This window comes from Diceros bicornis, chromosome 1 (genome assembly GCF_020826845.1).
Source record: "Diceros bicornis minor isolate mBicDic1 chromosome 1, mDicBic1.mat.cur, whole genome shotgun sequence".
In the NCBI taxonomy this organism is placed as follows: domain Eukaryota; kingdom Metazoa; phylum Chordata; class Mammalia; order Perissodactyla; family Rhinocerotidae; genus Diceros; species Diceros bicornis.
This window is the reverse complement of record NC_080740.1, coordinates 14,943,830-14,970,806: the sequence shown is the minus strand read 5'-3', so window position 1 is coordinate 14,970,806 and position 26,977 is coordinate 14,943,830.

The window sequence follows — 26,977 nt, the reverse complement described above, 5'->3', positions numbered from 1 at the left end:
CCTTTTGTTGTTTATCCAAACATGCAATGGAAGGCATTATTATAGTATGATGGTTTTTCAAAAAGGTATGTTTAGGGCAGCTCCAGAGTTGTTCTATGACTTTACAAGAATACCATGAGTCAACATAGAATGGGTGACATTTAAGGAAGATTTGGGCAGGGCCCCATCCTGTTCCGTGACAGAAAAAAAAGAATTTATCATATAGAAATGGGATGGCTTCCTCCTCCCTTCACCTACCTTGCTGAAATGCTTATAAGGTTAGTCTGCACGCAACAGGACATTTCTTTGGCTGGTCTGGTGGTGGTTATTAGGCCAGATCTTGTTGAATTGCAATTTAGTTGAAAGCCAGAGTAAAGTCATTTGTTTATCCCAGGAGCTTGCATCTTAAGAGGTACAGAGGGTTAAAAGACCCCTTCTACACCTTAGGCTGTACCAGTATCCTAAATTTGCACCATCAAGATGATATTTGTGTTCATCCTTTCAAAAAAGGATTCTAAGTTCTGATTTTCCATTGTCAGAGGTGATAAGCTACTACAGAGACTCAACTCAGAGAGCTACTAATCCCCGTAAAAGGCCATAAGATGAAGAAGAGAGGTTAAGGTCATTGACTAGAAGCTATACTGTTCTTTACTGATAGAGGGATGTTGGCTAAAGAAAGTTCTTTTATTTTTAAGACTACTCTACCAAGGGAGAAAGCATGAACTTGCCACTACAAAAAATAATCTTGTCTGAAATACAACTAAGCCACTTAAAGAGATGGCTTCATTTTGGAGAGGAGTCCCAAAAGAACGAAGCATGCTTTGTGTAAAGGAAATGATGTCCTTATATGCCCAAGATTTCCACAGTCATTTTCTTTTTCATCTAGGTTTTGTTGAACTGCCACACATGCGTGCACAAGCCATGTGTTTATGCGTAAGAAATACTTCTCTATTCAAGAGAATAAGTCAGCTTTACTCATTGATTCTGTGATAGCTTATGTATTAATATATCTGCTCTGCATTTTCCCATACAGGGAGACTGAAATCATTTGACCCAGGTGAAATCTTAAAAACGTTTCTATTCTCTAAATAGAAATGAAACTCTTCTACTGTTTCCATGTATTGGTCCTTAACTTCTAATATATAATAAAGATGAGAGTCTTCTTGAATGGTGGCTTTTGTCAATCGCATGTTTGGAGGGGCCTAAGGAGCCACTGAGATGTCACTATTCTAGACACACATTTTACACAAAGTATGACTTATAGTCCTCTAGAATTTGTTCTCTAAATTGCATTAGGTGAGGTAGACCATGGTAGGGTACAGAAGGTAGATAAGAGATAATTTCAAACATTCAACTAACAAGGCCTTGGCTAGGTGTTGAACACTTAGAGATTTTTTAAAATGCTCAAATGTTGTCTTACATTATGAAAGACATTAGAATATGATGGATACCATTGACACATACTATTATTGTAATGGCAATATGGATTACTGAGTCCCTTCTAGCCTAGTAAAATTTGCCTTACTGTACATATTCTATATTGCTTTTGATAGTGATTCTTGATGTACTCAATTCTGACCAATAAGACAAGTAAATTAGTTATCTGTGGATTTAAGTCACATTAATACCTTGAGATCTGGGATAAAAATGAAATATCAAGTTGCATTTTAAGTATGTTAGTTTTATATTATTGTATAACAAAGGACCACAAACCTAGCTGCTTAAGATAACATCCATTTTTTAGCTCACAGGTCTGTAGGTCAGAAGTCTGGCACAGCAAGACTGGGTTTTCTGCTCAAGGTCTCACAAGCCTTAAATCAAGGGGTTTGTGGGTTGCATTCTTTTGATCTCACATGGTTGTGGCAGAATTCAGTTCTTTGTGGTTACATGACTGAAGATTCTATTCCCTTGCTGGCTGACAACTGGGGGCTGCTTTCAGCTCCCAGAGCCCCCCACGTTCCTTGTCGTGTGGCTCCCGTCATCTTCAAGCCAGCAATGGAAAATCTACCTCCTTTCAAATCCCTCTCACATTTTGAATCTCTTTTTTTAGGAAAAGTCCTGCCCCTTTTTAAGAGCTCACTTAATTAGGTCGGTCCACTTAGGATAATCTTTCTTAGAGTCAACTGATTTGGGACTTAATTACATCTGCAAAAGCCCTTCAGAGCAGTATCTAGGTTAGTGTGTGATTGTGTAACCTTTGATGGGGAGTAGAAATTTTGAGGGCCATCTGAGTGCTCTGCCTTCCTCACCAAGAATATTGTTCATCCAAATCTGAGTTAGTGCAATTAACTTAATTTTTTCTTTTTTTACTATAGAAAGAATCCAGTAATAACAAAAAAATTTGGCCTTTGCCTTGATGATCAACATCAAAGCACTTCATGAATTACTTTATTTAATCTTATACAGTCTTATACATTCCAAAGGAATCATGCCAGTTAGGTTCAGTATTTTTATTGATATAGATATAAAAGTAAATACAAATAAAGATATACAAATATGGATATATACTTTATATCCCTGTAAGAGATAGACTTAACATACTGTTTAAACTAAAACCAAAAATGCAGTGATCTGCTTAAATCAAGCAACTATTTATCATTCATTTAATATTTACTGTGTTTCTGGCACTATCCTCGATGATGGAGATAGAAATGGGATGTTGTATCTCAAGGTAATTTCTCAATCTAATTAAATTTCAATTAAAACATCAAAGGCATTTTTAGGACATTCTAATTTATATGCAAGGATAAGCAAGCAATAATAGCTAATTTTTACAAAAAATATTAAGAAGGGAGGAGTACTCCAGATGATATTTAATAATTTGGCAAGATTACAATGGTTAACACAGAGTGGACCAGCACAGGAATGTAGGTAAATCAATGGAACATAATTAGAAACCCAGAAAAATCAGAAACATCCTGGTATATATATGACTTTAATGTAATTTTAATACACAATAAAATTGGTATTTGAAATTACTGATAATATGTTAGGAGAACTGTGAACTATTTGGGAGAAAATGAAGATAGATTCCTTCTTCCTCATACATAAAAATCAATTCCAGATATTAAAAAGTGTAACAATGAGAACTTAAAATGATATTGAGAACATAAGGTGAATATTTATGTTATTTTAGGGCAAGGAAAACCTTCTTAAGCATGATCCCTAAGCAGATGCCAACACAGAAGAAGTGGACAGATTTAACTCCACAGGAAACAAACTCTTCTGCAGAAAAGAAAACATCTTAAAGCAAATAAAATAGTAAGTTATAAAATAAGAAAAAATGTTTCCACATATATGGCAGGAAACGGTTAATACCACCACTGCATAACGAGCTTTTACAAATCAATACATAAAACAATTCAAGAAGAGAAAAAGCAAAAGGAATAAATATGAAATTCACAATTAAGAAATATAAATGACCTCCCTCAAAAGAAGAAAAAGAAAAATGCTCCAAGTAACTAATAATCAAAGAAATTAAAATTAAAACACTGAGATATGTTTTTCATCTAAAAAACTGGCAAAGATTTTCAAAAAAGTTTGTATATGAAGTATTGGAGAGAATGTGAGGAAAGGGACACACAGACTTTCTGGAAGCTAATCAAAAAATTTGTAGAAAAATCCTCAAAGTATGTATACTTTTTAACCCAGAATTCAGTTTTTATTAACGTATCTTTTAAAATAGCTAAGAATAAATACAAGGATTTAACTACAATATTTATTGCAGTATTACTTATAAAAATTACATATAATCTAAATGTCCAACAATAAATCATGGTAACTTCATAATATAGACTATTATATAGTATTTTGAATTATTTTATAAAAGAATATTTCATTCCCTAATGACTTAATTATATATATATAAGTAAAAAAATATCCTTTCCCCACTATATACAACTAACTTGCTTTCTCTCTCTCTCTCTACATATATGTATGTATAAAATTGTTAATTTGGGGGGATATATAGGTATAAAATTGTTTATATATAAAATTTTTTATGTAACAATTTTGTTTATATATATATAAACAGTTTTATATGTATATCCCAAAAGTTAACAATTTAATTGTTTTATATCCCAAAGGTTAACAATTTGTCTCTGGATTACGGGATTATAGGTAATCTAAATTTTATTTCAGCCAGTTTTATTTTCTGGATTTTCTTTGATAATCATGTGCTATTTTTAATGATCCATCCCACCCTTATTATAGATATTTTTATTACACAAAAGAGACTGGCAGTGGCACATAATAGCCCAAAGAGCACAGAGTTTGGAATCTGGTGGGCCTGCATTTGTGTGCTGGCTCACAGGTCTCTGGTTATCCTGTGCAAGGACAGTGTCTGGATCAGGTACTTGCCCTAGTCCAATCAGCCACTGCTGGAGGAAGAAGAGTCACTTGTTCAAAACCGGGCTGCTTAAGGACTAGCCGTCAACACAGGTTTGAGTGTTGTGGTAGTCTTGCGGGTATGGCAGACTGAACAAGGAGCTATAAATCAACAGGAAGTCGTAGGTTTTTGGACCCAATAAAATGCTATGGACTCATGGAGAGAGGGGAAGAAGACTCCTGAGAAAATATCACTGAAATGGTGACTTTCAAATGACCTCTCTAGACGGTATAATTCACCAGCTGGAGAAGAGAAGGCAGGGCGGGTAAAATGTATGAGAAGCAGAAGAGTCCTCATGAAAAAAGGGCGGAGGAGTAAAAAAGCTGTGTGTATTTGGAGAACAGTGGGAAGAACAGTTATTAGAATGAGGAGTGCGTGCAACAAAAGGCCGGAAAGGTAGGTGAGAGCTCACTAGATCCTGCCTCTGATACTTAGGGCAAGCACTTTTGCCATGTGTTTGTTATTTCTGAAAATGGTGATGTTTCAATTTAAAGAATGCCCTGCGATCACCCGGGGACTCTCAGCCTTGGCAGCACTTTAGAATCACTTGCTTTTTGATCATATAATAAGCAGGGATGCCTGGGGCCCCAACCTGGATCCAAAATCCGAGTTTTGGGGCGATAGGGCTGGAGTATGTATTAAAGCTTCCCAGGTGATTGACATGGCAGCAAGGAAGGTCACGAGCCACTGTTATGAACTGTGCTGTTTGACCTGTCTGTCTCCAGTTTTCTGTAGGTCTCTAACTCCTTCTTTCGGATTCAGGCTCTGGTATTTAAAAATACACGCCAGGCTCTCTGGGTATTACTAGAAGATCAGCCTTGGCTTATAATTTGCTAAGACTATGAAGTCCACTGCATGGCTTTTAGAGCTTGATAAACTCTAACTTGAATAGTTTCCTCTCATTCCAGTTTCTTCGTGATTTGCAACTCGCAAATCTCCAAGATAAACTCACCAAGAAATTTCTACCACCTTTTTTTTTTTTAATTTTTTGTTTATTGCAGTAACATTGGTTTATGACATTGTAAAAATTTCAGGTGTACATCATTGTACTTCTATTTCTGCATAGATTACATCATGTTCACCACCAAAATACTAATTACAACCCATCACCACACACATGTGCCGAATTATCCCTTTCACCCTCCTCCCTCCCCCCTTCCCCTCTGGTAACCACCAATCCAATCTCTGTCCCTATGTGTTTGTTTATTGTTGTTATTATCTACTACTTAATGAAGGAAATCATACGGTATTTGACCTTCTCCCTCTGACTTATTTCACTTTGCATTATACCCTCAATGTCCATCCATGTTGTCACAAATGGCTGGATTTCATCGTTTCTTATGGCTGAGTAGTATTCCATTGTGTATATATACCACAGCTTCTACCACCTTTAAACCTTTGTTCCAGAGCCAGGCTGCTGGGGCCTCTCCAAGCGCCCTCCACGGCAGCTGTTTCTGACTCCTCTTCGCTCAACCCTGCAGCCCTTTTCTGCCTTTCTTGGCGATGACCAATCCTTAGTGGACTCTTCCCTTTGGGATTTTTACCTCTCCTATGATACTTCTCACGAAAGTGGGTATGGCTTTCCTCTAATCTTCTTATAGGGGAAATTTTTTTCCAAAGACTATCATTTACTCTTAGAATATTTACTTTTCCTTATAATTGTCAATACCCTGATTTTTTTTTCAAGACTGACAACTCTAGGCTTTTTTTATTATCACATTATTTCTGAATATGGCAAATGTGGAAGAATTCCAACTCTTAAACAATGCTACTTTTTAAAAAGGGCACTGGTAGGATGCAGATTATTTCAGTTCTAGTGAGGGTTAGTCAGGCTGCATAGGTTTTCTCACCTCTAATATCTCATAAGTGAATCAGGGGATTCATTAACATAAAAGGCACCAACCATGGCCCCATAGTCCTAGAACTAATGAACACGTAATAAATCCCAGCTCTCTCCAGCAAACTCCCAATGACACAGGCTAAAGAAACATGGTCTTTCAATCCATCAATTTCTATCTTACCTTGATAGCAGTCGTGAACGCCTTCCAATGCCAAAGCAGGACAGAGTTGTAATTCAAAAAGAGTAAGATTTTCAAACCTTGAAAAACCACTTTGGATTTATGGGCCAGAATCAAAATTTTATTTCTTCTCCCAAGCGTGGAACTCGCAAAAAAAAGGGCCATATGGGAGCTTACCTGCCTTGCCTTCACAAGAATGCAACAGACTGTAATGTTCTTTTGTGGGCCTCAAATGCATCAACCTAAACATTTTCAGCTTTGAAACTCAGATAATCTATAAATATTCAAGAATCATTGTTACCTCAATTTGCCTAAACATGAATTTGTCATAGTGACTTTCGGTTGAGTGGATAATGAGGACCATTCCTCTCATCCAGTTAATTATTCTCTGACAACTGGTGTGCTTGCTTCTTCAGATTTTGTTTTGGCTCTCTGAAGTCTTCACTATGTTCTCAGCTTTTGGGATTTCTCTAGCCTTCATGTCTTTTGTCATTTAATGTTATCTCCTGCTGTCTTCTGGGAAACAGAATGATAATATCTGAGAAACTGCTGTCTTTTGGGTGGTGAACAGCCTATACTTAAAGGGCTATTTTAAGTTTTCCTATCAGCTGAAGACATGTTCCTGATTTTCTGTGCAACATGATTAGATGTTCAATTTATAACTTAATTTACGAACACATTATGTAATCTACTCCTAAAGACTGTGATGGAACAAATACAGTTTTTCCAGAACTAAGGTGAAGTAGAACTAAAAACGTTCAGTAGTTTGGCCCACTGTTAGAAATAAAAAATGTTTTCCTACCTGAGTAAAAATAGCCCACCATGAATTGACGCTTGGAACATACCTATCATACAGAAATAGGCAATCAACTAAGAGGATCAAAAATTCTTTTTAAATATTTCTGTCCACCAAAGGCTTTTGTTTACATTGAAGGGGTGATTAGAATTAAAAGTAACAATTAAAAATTAACATCTTATTTTCAATCATGAAAATTGGCTACGTAAAAGGAAAAATGTATATTAAAGCATGGGTGGGGGATGATTGTGATGCCAGAATATTCAGAGACCATCCAAGTCAGCCCTTCCATTTCTCATAGAGAACAGACCGTGAGAGACTTGCTCAGGGCTCCACAGGAAGTCACTGAGAATGCGCCTCCAGTATCTCAGTATTTGAGATGAAAATGGAATTGGGGACATGTGTTCCACATCCCCTTTGGTAAATGCTCAATCTTTTCATGTTTTTTGTGTAGGGAACTATATAATACTATATTTATATAATACTGTAAAATTTATATAGGGTTAATCATCAGTAACCCTTTCCTTTATAAGTATATGAGAAGGTGACCAATGAGTTTGATCTAATTATCACCAGCTATAGTTTCTGAGGTTGTTCTCATTGAGGTCATATAATTTTGAAATATACTCTAATAAAAGCAATAATTTACACAATATTGTTGATGAAAAAGGTAACATGTAGTTAACTTATGCATGTCTAGATCAGTGTTTTCAAATGTATCCATTGAGATGACAGTGAAAAAAGGGTTCCCTGATGAGGTAAGTTTGGAAAACCTGGCTTAAAGAAAGTTTAGCAAGGTTCTTTCCTGTAGGGCTATTTAAAGCCTGTGATAATCTAATGAGCCCTGTGAATTCCCCTGTTGGGGTAAACTATGTAATATTTCCCAAATATATTTGCCCATGGAACTCTTTTTTATTTTTCTTCACTAAATGACTATTAACATTCTACCAGAATGCTGGTGTTTTGAGAAAAACAGTTTAGAAATATAGTCCTAAAACGTCTCTTTCAGTGTTTCCGAAACTCAGTTTTTTCATGTAATTCAATTCTAAATGTTTATGTTGACACTTATGATCTCAATTAAAATTTCCTAGAGTTCTGTTATGAGAATATAGTCCAGATGGGTTCTATGACTTGCTGGTTGGCTCTCAGTTGTCCCTATGACATTTTTCCAGAAAGCCTCTCTTGACATCCTGCTCTCCCCAGCCTGGGGGACCCTCTTTTATTCCACTTACCATGGATATTACCATTGTTTGTTTGAGTGTGGGTCCTTTTCACTGGACTGTAAGCTCCTTCAGGTCAGGGGCCATGCTGTATTCTTTGCAGTCTCATTTCCTAGCACAGGGCCTATTGTTTACTAATTTAGCAAATATTTTTTTGACACTGCAAACAAGACAGACAAGAACTCAGGCTTTCTGGAGCTTCTACAATCTATTGGGGGAGAAAAAGAAGCAGTTGCCATAAGATGTGAGAAATGCTCTGGTGGGAGAAATGCAGGCTGCCTCAGAGGGGTGGTCTAGGGAAGGTTTCCTGAGGGAGTGATACCTATTTTGAGACCCCAAAAATGACCAGGAACTAGTGGAAAGGGGCAAGTGGTGGACTTTCCTGGAATGTGCATTGGAAGAATTAATGTATTCCTGGAGAAGACAGAACTTGGATCACCTTATTTTTATGGAGCTATTCTTTCTCCTTTCATCGGAAGCAATTTCTTTTTAATTGTTAAAATTGTTGAATCCATTTTTGAAGTTTTATAAAGGTTTTGGAGACATGCTTAAGAGGTTTGCTTTCACAAAGTTTTTATTGTCCTCACATTCTTATTGCTATTATTACTGGGATTCATTTCAAATTTTTATCAATACAATTTTTTGTACATATTTTCTGTGCATAATAACTTTTATAACAGTTACAATTAAAATTTTATGCATGGAAATGATATAAAGCAGTAAAATATTTACACCTGGCATGTGTCTGCGTGAAAGTATATTTTATAGATGGATAACTTCTATTATACTGATTTTAATCATTACTATAATGCTCAACAAGTTTTCAAAGCTGTTTTGCATATGTTATCTCATTTGATATGATAGATTCACATTTTCAAATCAGTCATTAACTCCCCAAACAGCCATGCCAAGTAGACAATACCAGCATTGTCCCTTTCTAAGTAACCCCAACTCCGCAGATGAAGAAGGAAACTGAGTCAGAAAGATGACAAATAATTAGTCTGGCTGCAAAGTGGTATTATGTAGGGCATTTAGCTATTTTTGGATTACCAGCATTTATTCATTTTGTTTCTCATGTAAATTTGGCAGACATCTTTATCTCCTGGATAAGCACTTCATTGTAGAGAGCCTTGTGAATTGCTCTTGGTCGTCTTACATGAGAAATTATTTGTGCTTAGAGAAATAATAATTTATGCTTTACTTCACAGATCACATAATGCCTAGGGAAGAAAGGCTGCCTGATATGAGTTTTAGTTTTGAGTCCCTGGCACTTTGATATTCATTTGCAGATCCTGTTCAAAATGTTTAAGCTCTGTCGCTATTGCTGTTCTAATGCCACATGCAGGTGCAGACTGCTTGCACACACAACGCTTTGTCATTGGGTGTGTGTTTTACGTTTTCTTAGCCTAGGTCCCAAAAAGTGTCCTTCAGTATCTTGACAGTGACTGCATGAGCAGCAGATTAAGATTTACCTCAATCAAAGCTGGATTCTTTCCTTAATGCCAAGATAGGAATCTGCTGTTAACCAATGATTGTCTACAAATGTAGCAGTTAAAAAAGAAGGTGATGGTGTGGTTGACTTTTTTGGGGGTTAAAAATGACCAGATGAAATGGTCAGAAGACAGTACATTGCATTTAACTCCTAGTTCTTTTTGCCCTCCATCCTCGGTTAGAGGTTTGAATACAGGAACACCTCTTTTATCTGGAGATCATTCATGCATCTACTGAAACCAATGGGGGATGTAGCTAAGAGCAGGAGTAGGCAAAGACATTTTTGAGAAGCAAACACAGATGCCAAAATATCTTTGCACTGTATTTCACATATTGAAGATAAGGAGAATGCCTCATTACCTCACATAATTCCCAAGTCAAGTTATCGGTTTTCTAGCCAATTAGAATTTGAAATTAGTATATTAAAGTGACTACTGGACATGGGAATATTGATAGCAGTAAGTAGGGACAGCTGAAAGCCCAAAGAAATAAACATAAATAAGTATCAGATATCAGAAATAAAAAACAGCTGTATGGAAGAATTTCTTTTCAAAGCAAATAAACTCATTATTAATAGCAAATAAGAGTCTTACTGCACAATAATTGATGTTTATTATGGTGACTTCAAGTCATCAATAAAATGATGATTACATCAGTGTAAGCAGTTTGAGAAGGCAAGGAAGTATGAAGTACATTTCAGAAGGAGGTGTATAAAAAAAATTGAAGTCAACAAAAAAAGCTTTGATATTAAGCTTCCCTTGTGCGGAAAAGCTTATCCCCTGTCAATGCTAGAAATGTGGGGTCATTGTACCTTGTAAAGTAGCTGAGGTCTTCACAGTGGGGTTGAAATTTCTCCATGCATTTAAGTTTTTAAAAATAATATTGAAGGGCCCCAAGTTTGAGGGCTTTATTTTCTGAGTGATCCTATGAAAGGAAAGAGAGATCGTAATAACTATTCCCTTTTTACTCATTTGCTCTTTCGTTTATTTTATTTTTCATGAAAATTTTGATGTCTCTTATCTCCATGCCCTCTTCTCTTCAGAGAGCCATTTAATGTCTGTCAAATGTCTTTCATGTTATATGTTATAATAACATCACATGGTTGTATATAATGCCATAAAATATATGTATGTCACAGCTAGTCATAACTATGCCAATGAAGATGATCAGATTCCATTAAACATTTAAAAAAGTCTATATGACATTTACATCATAGGCTACTTCCATGCTCATCTCTTGGTGCTAATTTTTAAAATCATCCTTTTTTTCCCCCTTCAAATTAACCATTACATGGAAAATAGATGATTCAAAGCAAAATTATGTTTTATGGACTTAAAGACACATTCTTTAAAATCTAATTTTTCCTATTGAATACTGGTGGTCAATGCATAAATTCCTGGCCATCTGAAACAAATTATGTGTGAGCATAAAGTAATGCCTCCCAAGCATGTTATTTTAGAAAATTTACAAGAAAAAATCTACAATGACCTGGTAACAGGGGAGAAAGTGAAGTCACATGTGATTTGATTTGCTGGGGTCCTGTGATTATACCCAGCCTCTGAACTGTTGCATTTGGATCTGTGAAACGACCTTAGGAAGAAACCTAAGTGACTAAATTTGTTGCAATGACCATCCATGTGGCCATTTCCAGGTGAAGCCCCTCTCTTTCTTTTTTCTTTTCTTTTTTTTAATTTTATTTATTTATTTTTTTCCCACCAAAGCCGCAGTAGATAGTTGTATGTCATAGCTGCACATCCTTCTAGTTGCTGTATGTGGGACGCAGCCTCAACATGGCCGGACAAGCGGTGCCTCCCTGCGCGCCTAGGATGGAATCCGGGCCGCCAGCAGCAGAGCGCGTGCACTTAACTGCTAAGCCATGGGGCCACCCTGCCCCTCTCTTTCTTTTGGGATTCTTGTGTCATGTTTTTTGCCACTTTAACATTTTTTCAGGTGTTCCATTAAAAAAGTCTCACAATGAAGATTTCACCCAACTGCAGCAGAAAGCCTTTAAACAGAGCTGAAGTATCTCAATCATTTTCTTTTGATGTCTCTTTGAAATTAGCTAAATTAAAGCCACTTCATAATGGTACGCTATCAGAACTTAAAATGGAGGAAGCAAAATGTTTAATATTCCAAACAGGATCCAAATACACAATACAGAGATCTGAGAGAAAAGACTTTTGCTGAACCCTCTGTAGAGAGCTATAATTGAGAAGGAAAAACCCACCAAAAATAACCAATAAATAAATAAAGTAAATTAAAAAGCCTCAAACCAAGCCAACCATACAAAATCAGTGGCTACCTAACTTAGACTTCCAGTCATTTTCTTCCACGCTGAGGGAATGATTAGCTAATTAGGATTTTTGAATAAAACTATGTGACCCTTTTTTTTTTACTTTGCATCCTCTTAGTCAGGTATCTACAAATACTATTCGTGCCAATTGTCTGAGAGAAAAATATAGACTAATTAAAATGCTAATCTTTAGTAAACACCTAAGTACTTGCATGAAAATTAAACACTTGGGCTGCTAATTTATGAATACGTGCTCACACATCAGGAACACTGCAACTAGTGTGGACTTCACAGTCTTGGGCTTAACAGCGTCGTCTACATGTCAAATCCACTTCAGGATGGAGAGTATCTACCATTGAAATCACCCAGTGTGCCTTCTCTCAAGAGCGTCTAAGGAGAAAAGAAAAGTGATGTGCACTTTGAGAAGATTATTTAAAGCCTGCAGATTCATTAGGGGAGAACTTAATTGTGATAGAATCTATAATCCTTTCAGCTCATTCCATAAATAATAACAGTCTGAACTCTATTGAATCACATGGCCTCTTTTGCACAAACCTATAGAAGAGAGTCCTTAAAATTGAATAGATGGAATTGAATGGACCTGGGAAGTGGGAACTGGAATTGATGGACAGCCTTTCACCTCTAGGTTATTGGTTTGTATCTGACCCAGGTGATGAAAAGTCGTTGTTCTACAATGGTGGTTTAGTAGTTTTCTGTATAATGAGCTGTTGCCTCCAGTCTGTTCCTCGGTGGACAGGTGTCTGCTCGCGTTCCCAAATCACCATTCCACTTGTCAGTCACATTTGAGGTCAAGGGCTAAATAGGAACTGGGGCCGAAATACTTTCTCATTCTGATGAGTACAGGCCTTCCTTTGTTGGTTGACTTGGTTGAAAAAACGAAAACTGCCATAGTCACTGTTCGTGTTCTGCCTATTTTCTATGTAAGAAGATTTTATTGTTTAGGACTTCTATCATAATGAAAAATTATTAGGTTCTCAAATGTGTGTGTTTTTGTTGTTACATATCATGAAAAGGGATGCCTAAATACACTCTCAGACCCCAGGGACATTAAAATTTAAATTTATTTGTCTAACTGCAACAGGGATATATCATGCTGGGAAAGCATTTGCATCTGGCGGTTCTTCACTGACATAGGGAAATCGTGATATAGGCTCCGAATCCTCATAAAACTGGCAGGTAGAAGATAGCTAATGGCCAAACATTATATGATATTTTGACTGGAAGAACAGCCCTTTTTGAGGTGGGAGGTAGAAGACGACATGTAGAAAAGTATTTAATCCTTCTTGGGATTTATAAAATGGGGATAAGATGCTTTATTTTAAACACTTTTGTTTCTATAATTTCCATGATTCTACGAATATGTATTTATATTTATAAGCATTTCTGGAGAATTTTGTTGCCTAGAGTGACTGATCAAGGTCAGAAACCAGAACACTCAGATATTTTCACCCTGAGCTCTTGGGAGGGTTTTCCACCACTAATATGTGATGTGGTTTTCTGTATAAATTAACTGGATATTTCAGACAAAGATGCATCGTGAATAAGACTTACACAGCTCTTGTTCACTTGCTCTGTAGATCTGGTCTCTATTCATTGTTAAGAAAGATCATATCAACTCAGGTTACTTTGTTTTCTATCCTGATGGAGTTTATTGCTAAATATATTTCTAACTTATTAAAAGTGACTAGATTGAATGACAAACTTGAACTCAACCTTAATCATCACGGGCCTCCTAGCTCATTTTTAAGCCTGAATCTCTTTTTGTGATTACAAATTGCCAGCTAGCTCATCACACTGTTTCTTTATAGATCTGATAGCAAACATTCTATAGCCGTAGTTCTTAGAAACGACAAAAATAAGAAAATACTAGGAGTCCTGAGGTTTAATATGAAACCGAGGTATTTATCATTTCTTGAGAGAGATGTTTTCATACTTTTGGCCAGTTTTCTTGTCTTACTTTTATATTTGTTTTTCTTAGGCCCACTGAGAAAAGGATACATTTTTCTAAGTCTTTATTGATAAAAATGAGTGGCAGAATTCCCACGAGACCGTCTGTAGATAAACATCAATTGGTATTTTCTCTATGCCCTCATGATACCTTAAGTGATTAGCAAATTTAAAGGATAAAAATTTGACTTGAACCATGACAATATGTAGTTAACTTTTCTTTCCATAGAAAACAAGCTTTATTAATGTCAATAACTTACGTAACCTTTTGAAACGTCAGCAATGCCATAAATATTTATTGAATGCCAGTTAGGTAAGAACCAGTGAGGGCCAAGAGTCTTAGAAGAAATTATGATAAATTTTATTGCAAATTAGAACCAGTTGAGGTAATCAGGATTATTTGTATTATATTCTCTTTCTCTAGTGAGATTTTAAGAATAGAATGAGTACCCCTTGGTATGGGGGGAAGTTTCTTGAAGCAAGGGGTAGACTCTTTTATCGATAGTGATTCCTACTGGACTTGAGGGCCTGTGGAAACGCTGACACACTGAAGATCTTGTTACATCATGTCGTCCACATTTAGCCTCCTCACTTCCCTCTTGTTGCCCTTGTCTGCATTCAGTCTCATCAGTCAACACCTGCCTAATTCGGAAGGATTTAATTCTTAGTGCTTTTCTGATACTTGTTAAATGATGCTTACTGGGCTCCACACAGCTTCAGGCCCACAATGCAGGGTACCGGTGATAGAGTGTGGTAGGGGGGTGCCACCCAAATTTCTAGTGCCCAGATCCTCTACCAGATCCTCTACTTGAAGAGATTAATCCTCAGAAAAACAAGCAAGTGGAGTCCATATTCCTCCAGTGTTACTTAAAAATCATGCCAGATCCCAGCTGCATTAAGTAAGTGTGCCTGACGTGAAAGTTTTGGGCAGGTGGTAGAGGCAGCTTGTGGCAGCCCCCTGCGCAGCAAGTGATACTCATTGAGGCCAGATAGGTGGAGGAGGACCTGCCTGGAAGCCTACACCATAGTCAAAGGTGTGGCACTCGTGGATGCATGTGTGTATATGTGGGGTTTAAAACACAACTGTATTCAGTTAATTGCATTGGTGGGAAACAATTCTTGTGGTGGCATTAGTAGGAGGTTTGCAGCAAGTTATTCAGTCTGGCAATTATTGCAAATTAGAACTTTATTCGGGAAAGGATATCAATTTAAGAGTAGACGGAACACATTTACTATAGTTAATTCAGACCCTCTTTGAATGGGGTACATTTTCTCAGAAGCAGCCATAGAGATAAATGCATCACGTGACCCTCGGAACCGAACTGCTGAATGAAGATATTGGAGGACTGGAGCTATTCATTTCCATTTACAGAATCCAAATTGCCAAAAAGTCATGGGAAGGCAGGAAAGAGACTTGTTTTTTAAAATGCTCCCTGGCATTTGTCTGCCTGCATCATCCAATGCAGTATGTCATTCTGCTGCCACCCGCAGTCCCATTCACTGATTTGTTTAACCTCAAAGTGGGAAAGTAACTAACACAAATACATTCATTGTCCATGCTCTAATAGAATTAAGATTCCCAATACACTGCCTGCATTTGAATGAGGTTTGTTACACACTAGCTTTTACGGTCACACCCTTTTCCCTTGATAGTTCTTAAGAATGGCAGAAGCGGGAGACCAGAAATTTTGTAAGCTCATAAATATGAAGCACACTGTGTTTAAATAATGCCAGGGTGGTGATACAAATGGACCAATGCCAGGAAGCTCAAAGTTAAAGCTAACAATTCATCCTTACACCACTAGGAATAAGAAGGAAGGAGAAAGGGGCACTGTGTTTGTTATAGCTGTGCTGCCAGCCAACTGGGACAGCTCTGTCTAATAGGCCAGCCTGGCACAGAGTTTGAATTGCACACTGTTTACCCAGAAGACAGGAAATAGATCTATTCTGCTCCAGAAAGGCCAACTCAATTTTGGGGAATTATGTGGTATTGTTTATTTCACACTGCGCATTATCAACTTGAGTGATTGTAAGCTTTTGGAATAAACCTGTGTCTAGTACTCTGCCGGTCAGTGGCCAAGACCAGTACAGGGCATTGGAAATGGAAGCAGTCCTCTGTGACCATGTGGGCAGAGCTAGTACAGGTTTCATCAGCTCTTCTTCCTACCCTGCTGCTTAGCTGCTGTTGCCTTCTGTTTCCTCCGCCTACCATAATAGCAAGAACCTAAGCATTGTCTTGTAAACACTGTAGTGAAGACTATCAGAGCACTAGGTTCTCTGAGTTCAGAGATGAACTTGCTGCTCTGAAACAACATGCTATATTTTGATTTTTCTTTTTTTTTTTTTTTGGTAAGGAGGATCAGCCCTGAGCTAACATCCGATGCCAATCCTCCTCTTTTTCTGGGGGAGACTGGCCCTGGGCTAACATCTGTGCCATCTTCCTCTACTTTATATGGGACGCCGCCACAGCATGGCTTGACAAATGATGCGTCGGTGCGCGCCTGGGATCTGAACCTGCGAACCCCAGGCCGCTGCAGCGGAGCATGCTCACTTAACTGCTATGCCACTGGGGCGGCCCCATGCTACATTTTGATGGCTTTTAAAAATGTTTTTATTTTTTTGCTTTGATATCCTGGAGTTTGCCTTTGGTTATTTGGTGACTCTTAGGGATCTGAATTTTGCTCAGTCTTTGCCCAAGTGAAACTGGTGCTGTACTTTTGATGATTAGCATGAATTACATTTGTGATTGTGGAGAAGCAAATGTTTGTCTTCTTTTAAGGCTAAGGTGAGAGGAAGATAAACTTCTTTTAATTAGAAATTCTTGGAGAAGTAATTTTCTAAAATACAAACACTTTTTAAAAATAAAATGATAAATTACATGTCATTTTCTGCTTGATATGTGACTGCATTTAATTGGCCTTGTTCTTAATACGTGCATTTTACTTTCAGAATCTTTAACCCAATATTTCATATAAACTAACTTTCCTGTAATTCCAAATTGAAATGCTCTTCTTTTTACCTTCCTTTTGTTTCTTTTACAATGGAGTTTAGTCCTGGCCTAGATTTCTCAATGACTGGTGACTCGTGATTACAGGCAATGCCCCTTCGGCAACCACATTAGTTCTTTTGGGGTTCTAGCTTCTCTTCTGGGCCAATTAAACCTGAAGGATGCTTGAATCCTTGAATATCCCCTGCCCCGGGCTCAGGACTCCAAAGGCAGCCCACTTAAGGGTACCATGTTGGAAGTATGTTCTTTTCCCTAGCAGCTTTTAAAATATAATAATAATGATGATGATACTATTACTACAACTACTAGTATCACTAATAACTAATAACAGTTTACTCGGTTATCCCTATGTGCCGGCTTAAGTGCTTTCTGTGCATTATTTTATTTAATCTTTACAAACAACTCTCTGGAATAAGTACTATTACTAATCCCATTGTATCAGTTAGAAATGCTTACAGCTGCAAGTAACTGAGAGATCAACTTATAATAACTTAAAATGGGGGTTTGTTTATCTTACATAAAAAGAAGTTTGGCGGTCAGCAGTTATGGATGATTATTCTGTGGCTCAGTGATGTCAGGGCCAGTATCTTCGGGATTCTCCTGGCCTTTCCCTCAAGTTGTAAGATGGTTGCCTCAATTTCAGATATCTCCTCTGTGTTCAGAGCAAGAAGATAGAAGAAAGGGTAGAGCCAGCTACCATAGTCCCTTTTATAGGAAAGCAGATGCTTCCCTAGTAACTCCCACAGACTGTTGATTGTATCTCACTAGCCAGAATGACACCCAGGACCAGCCCTGTCTGTATGGGTGTCAGTAAGCAAGTTGTTAGCTCTTTCCCCTTCTACAGGTAAAGGACAAAGATGTTAGGAATGGCATTGGGTCAGCCAGACCCAATGCTCTCTCTAAGTGCTACTCTCACGTAGAGACCAGGAAAGCAAGGCACGGAGGGACTAAGCGGCATTTTAAGGAGCTGGTACATGGCAGAACCAGGAGAAGAACTCAGGCTCTTCCAGTGCCCACATTCTTGAATCACGATGCTGCATTGCTTCTATTTCTTTAGTTCATTTTTTTCCTTTATAGAGTCTTGGTGACCAGAAGAAATGCTTAAATAAAATAGTTCTCATCAAATTTGAATCTAAGACTGCAGGACTGTTCCAATATTAGTTTAATTTCTACTGCCCTCATTTGCCACCCCATATTGCTAAAGATAGAAATCTCGGAAGCATATTATCTAACTGTATTTAAACAGGCTGTCATCTTGTCACTTTCACGAGTTGTTGAAGAGTCTCACCACTTATGGACAAATACTGTTACTTTAGGAGATTTAGTTCCTTTTATTTATTTATTTTCCTGCAAACCAAGCATGACTAAGTATGCATTGTAACCTACAATTAAGATACAGGCTGTCTTATTGCCAAGCGATTTTTCCTTCGCACCACAAACCCAGTAATAGTTTTTTATTGCAACTAATCGTCAGAGTTATTAATATATTTTCTCCGAATAAAAAAATAGCACCAAGGCTTCCTCTTACTTTTAAGGCCCCTTGGTTATAAATTCGTTAGTTTTGTTATCTGACCAGCAGTTAGTCGTAATCATAGACATTTTGGGGGATATCCGCTTATCTTGCCAGAGTATAAGGAAGATAGAAGATATACAGTGTTCGTTAACTAGGAATTAAAGCAACAAGGAATGGCTTTCTTCAATTCTCACCGCCACTCTTTTCCCCTGCTGTTGCTAGTGAGTAGCACAGGTGTAATAGCTCACAATACCACATATATTATACACTGGTTTTATTTGGTTCATAATAGAGGTGATGCATTCCAATTCCAAAATGGATGAGACTTACATAAAGTCTAAAAAAAAAAAAAATCCAACAACTTTATACCATGAAGGTCCTAGAATATGTAAACATAAAATATGTAATCTATCTTTGATTTGCGCCATAATGCTCCTTTGCTTTGAAATCATGGCTGTATTACCAAACTGACAGTTTTAATGGAAAAAGTGGCTTTCAAAAGCTGCTGTTGAAAACACACTGCATAATTCTCTAAGTCGTGAATATTTTACTACCAGCATATGCAGGAAGGCAGGGAAAACACACTGGCATTTTATTCCCTGCGAGCTGGGATGGAGGAAATTCACTGGTGTTAAAACTGCGTGTTTGTAATATGATGCAAATTCATAAATACCTGTGAATGCACACTGTTGTTATTGGAAGGCAACAATGCTTTGTAGAGTCATTTGGAAGATGATAAACGGGTATGCTTTCATTTGTAATTTGCTCATTCAGCAAACATCTATCAAGGGCCCACTATATTTCAGGCACTGTGCTAGGCTCAATTCAAAGATGAACAGGGAAAACCTGCCATGATTGCTTTCAATGTCTCTTGGGGGTGTTTCTTGCAGAAGGCTCTGGGCTAATACTGCCTAGTCACCTGGGCAGGCTAGAACTCCTGGGCACTGATAATCAAGTGCATATTTCCTTGAGTCTCTTGCATCCTATGGAGGGTGCGTATGGGCCAGGGAACAGTTGATGTAGCCCTGTTTGACTGTGTAACAGGAGATGGAGCCCACTCTTCCTAGGCTATCACTTTTTAGGAGGTGAATGTGAGAGTGCCCATGGGGTGGTGGTTGGTGGACTGGGAGGTAAGTATTTTCAGCCTCGGTGCCAAGAAGTCTGAGCGTCGGTGCTAGCTGTTTAGGGGAGAGATGAGAAATGCCAGCTCCCTACACCTTGTTATTTGGGACCCTTGGTCCTTTGGGAAGTGAAGTTGGGGTGTGGCCTTTCTTTCTTTTTTTTTAAATAATTTTATGTCTTTCTTTCTTTCCTTTCTTTCTATTTTTTGATGAAGAGTGGCCCTGTGCTAACATCTGTTGCCAATCTTCCTCTTTTTCTTTTTCTCCCCAAAGCCCCAGTGCATAGTTGTATGTTATAGTTACAGAGTTGTAGCTTTTCTTTGTGGGATGCTGCATCAGCATGGCTTGATGAGGAGTGAGTAGGTCCGCACCCAGGATTGGAACCAGCGAACCCCAGGCCGCCGAAGCAGAGCTTGCGAACTTAACCGCTATGCCACCAGGCCGGCCCCTGGTCTTTCTTTCTGCAGGGAGAGATTGGCCCTGCTTCCTGCTAGCTCATTGACAGGCCAATAAGGGTGAACCTTGATTGGATCCTAGATAAAAGAGAGAGAAAAAAAGCCATAAATTACATTTTGAGGATAGCTGCAGATATTTAAATATGGGCTCTATATTAGATGACACTGTTGATTTAATTTTAAATTTCTTGGATGTGATACATTTTATAGAAGAGTGTTAAAGTACTTAGGGATAAGGTATCTTGATACAGGCAACTGATTTTCACATTTTGAAATGTCTGTGTGTATGTGTGTGCTTGTGTGGAGAGAGAGAGAGAGATCAAGCAAAAGTGGCAAACTGAGAGGCTGGCCTGGTGGTGTTGTGGTTAAGTTTGCAAGCTCCACTTCGGTGGCCCAGGGTTGCAGGTTCAGATCCCAGGCATGAACCCATGCACCGCTTATCAAGCCATGCTATGGCAGGCATCCCACATATAAAGTAGAGGAAGATGGGTACAGATGTTTTCCCAGGGCCAATCTTCCTCAGCAAAAAGAGGAGAATTGACAATAGATGTTAGCTCAGAGCTAATCTTTGCCACAAAAAAAAAAAAAAAACCCCAAAAAACAAAAAGTGGCAAACTGATTATAATTAGTGAAATTAGGTGAAAGAATTAGGAATATTTACTGTACTTTTTTAGAGCAAAATTTTAGCTTTGAACATTTTCAAAATAAAAAGAAGTTGGGAATGGAAGGAACGTAGAAATAGCAGCAAGTTGGGACCTTCATCCCACATCCGTTGCTGGCTAACCACAGTCAGGAACCCTTCCCTGAGCTCTCACATCCAGCATGCAATCTCACATGCCCCCACGAGCCCTGATTGCCCAGTGTGGAATTGCTTATCTACTTGTCTGCACATCTCTCCAGATTACAAGCTTTCTGAGAATAGGGATTGTCAGGGCCTGGGAAGGTCTCATTTACTGTTGTAGCCACAGTTTCTGGCATGTAAACATCATTCAATAAGTATTTTTTAAATGAAGGAAACCAAGAAATTCATAAGTGGTGACAGAAAATATGCCCTAATTAGGAAAGTTTACACAGAAATTGAGTGGCTAAGCTTGGCTCACTGTTGCAAAGGACAGAGTTGTGAAATTCAAATGTGTTTATGAAATTAAAAGAACTCTTATGTATCATTATGTTACAATTATATTATAATTGCTTAGCTAAATGAAAATTTAGTTATTTTGAATGAAGTACGTGATGAAGGTAATTAATACATTTTCTAGTTCTCCCAAGCTAGGCATATTGGTCAGGTTTCTGATATTCAGTGTTTAGAAATAGATGTAGAAACAGATATATACTTAGAGAAAAAAATTGTACAATTAGGTTTGGCAAATATCTGGCCTCCACTACCTCCCCAACCCCTATCACTACTTTTTGGGAATGCCTCTTGTTTTGTTATATAATCTACATCAATACAGCTAGATGCTGCTTAACCAGTAAGATTATCAAAACTTTTGGATTTCTCTATCTCGCTTTTACTTCCTGCTATCTATTTTAGTGTCCATTGACTTTTTGACAACAGAGCAGGTGAGAAAAGAATGAAGAATGTTATGGACTTAATTGTGTCCTCCCCAAATTCCTGTGTTGAAGCCCTAACCCCCAGTACCTTAGAATGTGCCTGTATTTGGAGATAGGCCTTTAAAGAGGTAATTACGGTTAAATGAGGTAATAAGGGTGGGCTCCAATCCAATATGACTGCTGTCCTTATAAGAAGAGGAAGAGAAACCAGGGATGCGCATGCACAGAGGAAAGACTGCATGGGGACACAGCAGGAAGGCGACTGTCTGCAAGCCAAGGAGAAAGGCCTCAGGAGAAAGCAAACCTACCGATACTTTGATCTTGGACATCCAGCCTCCAGAACTGTGGGAAAATAAATTTCCGTTGTTTAAACCACCCAGTCTATTTTGTTATGGCAGCCCTAGCAAACAAATATAAGAGGAAAAGACTGAAATGAGTTAGCATGCTTGTTGATGTGTAAATTTTTGTAAAATTTAGGCTGGGGAATGGATGTAAATCCAATGGTTTATTCAGTGGTTTGTAGTTCTGTTTTATCTGTAGTTTAATGTTTTATGGTTTCCTAGAACGGTGGGAGTGACCTAGCCCAAACCTGTAAAGATCCTTAGATTCCAGTTTGGCATTCCTGGCAAGTGACCATCTAGCTTTTGCTGAGAATGTCTCTAGTGATGGGAAACATTTAAATTCCCGAGAAACTCTGTCATTCTGGAGCTATTTATCAGTCAGAAAACATTTTCTTACAGTAATTTGGCATCCATGTGGCAGAGACCACTGGCTGTCTCCCAATATTGGTTCTTCTTTTCCTTTTTAAGTGGTAGAATTCTGATTATTAGCCAGATGCATGGCTACCTGGACTAAAGATATATTTCCTAGCCTCCCTTGAAACTGAGTATGGACTCATTATTAACTTCTGTCTAATGAAATATAAACAGATTTTGTACATATATTCCAGGAAATATTCTTAAATAGAGGGAGTGTGACTCTTTCTCATACCCCCTCCACGTGTTTTTCCTTTCTGGCTGACTGGAATGTAGATAGGATGGCTAGAACTTAAGCAACCATCTTAGACATGAGGAAGTCCCGTATTGAGGATACCAAGAACCTGGGTCTCTGACTGTGGAGTCTTCCAAAGAGCCTAAACTGATTATTTCTGGATTTTGTTTACTTAAGAGAAGCAAAATTCTCTCTTCTTTGAAGTAGGTTGTATTTTGGGTTCTATGTTATTTACAGCTAAACCTGCTTCTAATTGTTAGCTGACTGCTCCTATGTAACTTTCACTCATATGTCCTTGATCTACTCTTCTGAATTTCGTAGTACAGAACAAGCCTAAATCTGTTTCCACATGAGAAACTTAGTATTTGAAGACTGTTGTCCCATCCTGCCTAGGTCAGTAGACTAAGATAACTAATTCCTCAGCTGTTCCTCATAAGACAAGATTTAAAGCTCTCCGACCATCTTGATTATTCTCCTGGGGTCCTGATTTACTCGGAAGTTCTTTATTTCCATAAAGTGAGAGTTAGCTTCATTGTGCATATTTCACAGAATCAGGAATGATACAAGTTAGAAAACAGTACCAGTCTTGAGTACAATAAAAGGAAATATTTGCTAGAGAATGAACTGAAACTGCCTTAGAAATAACTTCCATAACAGAACAGATTTTTCAATTTATTCTCCTTCTTTAAATCACAAATCTCAGTTGTACTAATAGATGAATCAGTTTGTTTAGTTTCTTACCCAATAATGATCAATATCTGACAGCTGGAATCACTAAAGAGGGGAGAGAATCTTCAGTTGTTGCTGGGCAGAAGTAGGTATGTTAATAGGTAATTTGTTTCTGACAATTCTGCAGCTGATCTTCTAGTTAACAGGGTGAAAGTTAAGCTGGATGGCCAACTTGAGCAATTTGCTACAATCTGCAATGTGGAGAGCATTTTTCAAAAACTGTCTTTTACCTCTGCGTGCCTGAGTTCTCATAGGCTTGAACAAAAATACCTTTGCAATGTGTACATCCTGGGTCTGAGTCAGCCAGCCAAGAGCATTTATTGAGGATTTAAGTTATATACATAATATATTCTATTGAGTTTAAAGGAAGAAGATAGAATTCTTGCCCTTGAGAAGTTGGTGTGCAATTATAGACTTTTTGTTAGTTGTCTGAGAAGATTTAAAAGAAACCCAAAGAACTGAATCTCAGTGGTAAAATATACACTATACTAGGACAAGGACCAGGTCTGTTTGCCTACTACTTTATCCTGGTACCAAGCACAGTGCCTGTCACACTTTATGTGCTCATGGTTTATTTTATTTTATAATTTATTTATTTTATTTAGTTTAGTTTCTTGTGCTTGAATGGAATAGGGACTTTAAAGTATGTTCTTCTGATTAAACGCCAAATACAATACACACTGGTAAAACTAATATCTACTTTGATCAGTGTTTATATAAGGTAATGCACAAGTGGGGATTTAGCATTATTTAGTTGACCCAACTAACTGGGCAAGTTAGTCCAAATTACTATTGATGTATCTGACAGTCTGAACAATATAAATAAACATATTAAAACTCCACCTGTTTGAATTTGGTGTACATAAAGCCATAGACATACTCTATTTTAGTAGTGTCTGCTACTAAAAGGAATTAATTATGATATATATTTTTAAACTTTTTATTTTGAGATAATTCTAGACATGGCAGAGCTGCCAAAACAGTATAAAAAGTTTCCGTATACCTTTCATCCAGCTTCCTCTAAGGTCAAAATCTTACATACCAGAGCACAATTGGCAAAATGAAGAAATTAACATTTGTACAACACCATTCACTAAACAAGAGACTTTATTCAGATTTTACCAGTTTTCCACTAACATCCTTTTTCTTCCAGGCTCTAATCCAGGATCCCACGTTGCATTTAGTTGCCATATTACCTTAATCTCCTCCAGTCTATGACAGTTCCTCAGGCTTTCCTTGACTCTCACAACCATGAGACTTTGGAAGAGTACTAGTCAGGTGTTTTGGAGAATGTCCTTCAAGTTGGGTTTATCTGGTGTTTTTCATGATTATATTGAGGTTATGCAATATTAGGAAAAGTACCACAAAGGTTATATGTCCTTCTCAGTGCGTGATATGGTGGTACGTTATGTAGATATGTCTTGTTACTCGTATTAATCTTGGTCACTTGGTTAAGGAGCTGTCTGACATGTTTCTCCACTGTCAAGTTACTATTTTTTTCTTTGTAATTAACAAATATTTATTTTGAGGGAGGAACTTTGAAATTATGCAAATATTCTGTTTTTCCTTAACTTTCGCTCTCTGATGTTAGTAGTATCCATCACTGGATCTTGCCTGCAGCAATTGTTACTGTGGTGTTCAATGTATATCTTCCATTTCCCTTATTTCTTGTACATTCATTAATTGGAAGGAAGTAAGTAAAGAAGAGTTGTCCCTTCTGCTCTGTTTTGCTATAAATAAATATTTTTAGGTAAATAAACATCTTAAATCAAAAGTACTTATTTTCTTTTTTGGATTATAAGCCAATATTATTGTTATTTATTATTTTGTTGCTCAACTTGTAGATTTGGCCATTTGGGATACTTTCAGGTTGGCTCTTGTATCCTTTCTGTATCTGTGTGCCCTTCTTTTTTTTTGGCACCCCAAGATGCCCCAAGCTCATCTTGCATTTTACCTGCCCTAGCCTTGGAAACAACCACTTTTCCAAGGAGACTGAGTTGTTTTTATTAGAAATGGTACTTAGAAACCAAGATCTGGATACTAAGTGTGCTAATTCCTACTGGGATGCCACTGTTTCTAGGCCTTCTCAGCAGACAGAGCTAGGAAATATATGTATGTATAATTACCCATGCATACACACATCTATATTTATTTTTGTCTCTCTCCATCTGTATATATATTGAAAAAAGAAAGAAGCATGAATTCATACTGATATGATGACATTCATATTGATGACTTCATACTGAAAGAAAACAGAGTTCATTCTAGTCTTTCCCTTTTATTTACAACTTCTTTCTCTGACAGTGAGAAACTTAGCTCTGAATACTACAATATATTTACTTACTTTTTAGCCCTATCATTCACATAAAGCAGTTTTAGGATTACTAATCTATATCCCTGTGAGAAAAAGACATCAACTAGAGTACAGAAGTACAATGTTTAGCTGTAGTTCTTTTTGTCTTTATCTTACCATATCCAGTCAAAACACAGTTTTCCAGAGTTACTTAGGTGAACTCCTTTATTCTCCACCCCCTACAATGTGGTTATGTGATTTATTTGTTATATTATTAGATTAATTTGTCATAATCTGCATTCACTTTTGGGTACTCTCATGTCAGTTGATTTTTAAAAAAAATTTTCATATAGTAAAATTCACTGTGTGATGTACAGTTCTATGAGTTTGGCAAATGCAAAGAGTTATGTGTATACCACCACAGTTCTTTACACAATAGTTCCATCACCCTCCAAATTCCCTTGTGCTCCTCCTTTGTAGTCAACCCCCTAATGTCTATTTTTACTACTAGAAAATTAACTTTTTGAGATCATCTTTTTCTGTCAACATTTTTCCATTCTATGTACTTATAGCACTAAATTGATGCTCAATAAATGCTTGTTGAATAGTCTGTACCCTAGCAGCTAGTATAGAATTTGCAGTGAAAAAATTCTAATTGAATGAATAAATGAATGACTCAATAGACATATATATGACAAAGGTGACATGAAATGACATTTTGTTTGGAGACTGATCACTTAACTATTGTTAACAAACCATGTCAAAACTCAGTGGCTTAAAACAATAAGGATTTATTTAACTTAGAGTCTGTGGGCTGACTGGACAGTTCTTCTGATCTAGGCCAAGCTTGACTGATCTTGGATGGGCTCATTCATGTACTGGTGGTCAGCTAGTTGGTTAGCTGGAGTCTGGCTGGTCTAGGTTGGCCTCACTCACCTGTCTGGCCAGGCTAGGCTGGGCTTGTTTCATATGGTAATGGCAGTGTTCCAAGAGAGTGAGTGAGTGACAATGTGCAAGGCCTCTTGAGCCGTAGACTCAGAACTCAACAGCATCACTGCTGCTGCATTCTTATGGCTAAAGCAAGTCACATGGCAAGCCTAGATTCAAGAGGTTGGACATAATCTCTACTTCTACGTGGGAGGAGCTTCAATGACAGATTGCTA